This window comes from Trachymyrmex cornetzi, unplaced genomic scaffold, assembly GCF_001594075.2.
Source record: "Trachymyrmex cornetzi isolate Tcor2-1 unplaced genomic scaffold, Tcor1.1 scaffold3997, whole genome shotgun sequence".
In the NCBI taxonomy this organism is placed as follows: Eukaryota; Metazoa; Arthropoda; class Insecta; order Hymenoptera; family Formicidae; genus Trachymyrmex; species Trachymyrmex cornetzi.
This window is the reverse complement of record NW_017298740.1, coordinates 63-3,038: the sequence shown is the minus strand read 5'-3', so window position 1 is coordinate 3,038 and position 2,976 is coordinate 63. Positions and strand designations below refer to the sequence as shown.

General features: G+C 34.3%; 1 pseudogene; it reads left to right on the top strand.

The window, feature by feature from the left end:
* The first annotated feature begins 4 nt into the window (after positions 1-4).
* LOC108764168 (cytochrome c oxidase subunit 1-like) lies at positions 5-595 on the top strand (annotated as a pseudogene).
* Positions 596-2,976: the final 2,381 nt, after the last annotated feature.

The following is a 2,976-nucleotide window of genomic DNA, read 5'->3' as shown; positions in this document are numbered from 1 at the left end:
TTACTTCACCTCTGCTACTATAATTATTGCTATCCCTACAGGAATTAAAATTTTTAGATGAATCTCTACTCTCTATGGAATAAAAATCAACTATAATCCAACTCTTTGATGATCTATAGGATTCATTTTTTATTCTCTATCGGAGGATTTACAGGAATTATATTATCTAACTCCTCTATTGATATCATTCTTCACGATACCTACTATGTTGTAGCTCATTTTCATTATGTTCTATACATAGGCGCAGTATTTTCAATTATTGCAGGATTTATCCATTCCATTAATCTCAGGTTTCTCTTTAAATAACTTTTACTTAAACATTCAATTTACTTCTATATTTATTGGAGTTAACTTAACTTTCTTCCCTCAACATTTCTTAGGTCTAAGCGGAATGCCCCGACGATACTCAGATTACCCTGATTCTTTCCTATCATGAAATATTATTTCATCTATTGGCTCCTTAATTTCTGTTCTAAGTCTTTCTACTCTTCTTTTTATTATCTGAGAAGCCCTTTCAAAAAAACGATTTATTATTAATATATTTTTTTTAAATTCCTCTTTAGAATGATTAAACAAATTTCCCCCTCTCAACCACAGATTTTCAGAAATTCCATCTATTTAATTTTCTAATATCCCTATCTTTATTATAATTCATATATAAAAATTTACAACTTCCATTAAACTTTTCAACCTTTAATATGGCAGAATTAGTGCCTTGGACTTAAACTCCAATTATAAAGATTTTAACCTTTTATTTACACGGAAAAAAAAATTTACTTGTTTCAAGTAAACACATTTTCTTGAACTGTAATTTATTGATTGAAAGAATTAATTATTTGCCATAATAAATTTGTTTTTGTTCCAATAAAATATTATCTTGAAGCAAATAATTTATCAATGAAAAATATATTTTATTCTAATAAAAACACAATTACTTATCGGTAGAAAATTGTTTTATTGAATCTAATAAATGTCATTACTTGAATCTGATTGTTGTTAAGGAGAAAACATTTTTCTTCAATTTATGACATGAGTACTAGAAATCGTACATTGATTACTTGTATCAATTAATATAAGATGTAAACAATAATTTCTTGCGGCAAGTACTAAATTTACTTTAAGGAAGTAAATATAGACTTCAAGAATGATTATAAAGCCCAAATTTCAAGTAAAAATTTTGTTTTGACGTAAGAGGTATGTTTTTGGAATCTATAAATTAATTTTTTTAATATATTGATAAATTTAGTTTTTTACTTGATGATTTTTATCCTCATAAATTCTTGTTTCTTCATTACTTTTACACGTTTTAAGTAAACGTTTTATTATAATAACGCAATTCATTAATTAATTAAGAAAAAATAGTACATCGAGGTCTATGTACAAAACTCATATCGTTTTCGGTCCATACGAGTCAACCGATCTGAGGTGTATAATAATGCTCTACTATTAGTTGAAATTAATATAATATTAGGAAATATCGAGGCTCGTATAAATATATCGTAGGTTTTAATAACCGCTATTACTTTAATAAGTCGTAACGGAATACGAATAATAGATCTCTCATTGCTCGCACGAGAGAGAGTATTCTTCCTTTCGTTCATGCCGCACGACGTCGCATCGGTCCCTTTCATTGATCCTGCGTCGTGGATCGGCGTTGTATTATTACGCCCCGTATCCCAGGTGGAAATTTACAACTGGCTTGGTACCGAGCCAGTACCGCATAAAGAATTTTAGTACTGGTTGGGTACTGGCATACTGCAAGATTGACTACGTTGTGATACTGGCATTATACCGAAAGGTAACTCGGCTGGGAGTTGACAGTCGGTACTCGGGCAGTAGTGGGATCGGTACTGAGTCGGTACAGAAAGTCTATACTGGCATGGTACTGGCATGGTACTGGCATTGTACCGAAAGCTAACTTGGCTGGGAATTGGCAATCGGTACTGAGGCAGTACTGGAATCGGTACTGAACCGGTACAGAAAGTCTGTACTGGCATGGTACTGGCATTGTACCGAAAGCTAACTAGGCTGGGAGTTCGCAATCGATACTGGGGCAGTACTGGAATCGGTACTGAACCGGTACAGAAAGTCTGTACTGGCATGGTACTGGCATGGTACTGGCATTGTACCGAAAGCTAACTCGGCTGGGAGTTCGCAATCGGTACTGGGGCAGTACTGGAGTCGGTACTGAACCGGTACAGAAAGTCTGTACTGGCATGGTACTGGCATGGTACCGAAAGCTAACTCGGCTGGGAGTTCACAATCGGTACTGGGGCAGTACTGGGATCGGTACTGGAACAGTACTGGGATCGATACTGAGTACAAAAAGTCTGAAAATACGTAAGTTTATGCAGTGTACAGACAAAAATTTAATTTATTTTGATGAATTAAAATAAAAACAATATATTATATTTACAAGCGTTCGGAAAATTAATTGAAAATAATGATGAAGGCTGGAAATATTGAAATGTGACGCAACAGGAATTTCAACAAATTTGCGTACAATTCCGCGAAAAAAACAGACGATCGATTTGCTACCGATGTCCAAATCCAATTTAGTGGATTTGGCCGCATTACAAAGGGAGAAAGAAAAGAAAATTTGACTTCAGAGATGAAAACTTTTTACGTTTCGTATCATTTTTTCCCCCCGTAATAATTACGCGTTACCGATTCAATATATCTTAGAACTAATCATTAAGATACTATAAATCACAGCAAATTTGCGTAGTAAAGTAATTCCTGAAAATTCCTATTACTCAAATGCGACAAGTTGCACCATTGACAAAACGATGTTTTGTATATGTCTGTGAAGCTGCACCCCCCACCATCGAAAATCAAGTTCGGAATAGGTCAAAAATTTAGCGCTAATTATGCGCTAATTTTGCACCCTATTCCGAAATTTAGTGCTCCAACCGTTTAGCAGATTTAAAAAAAAATGGGGGGGTGCAGCTTCCCAGAAAGCTGTAACCCCCCAAA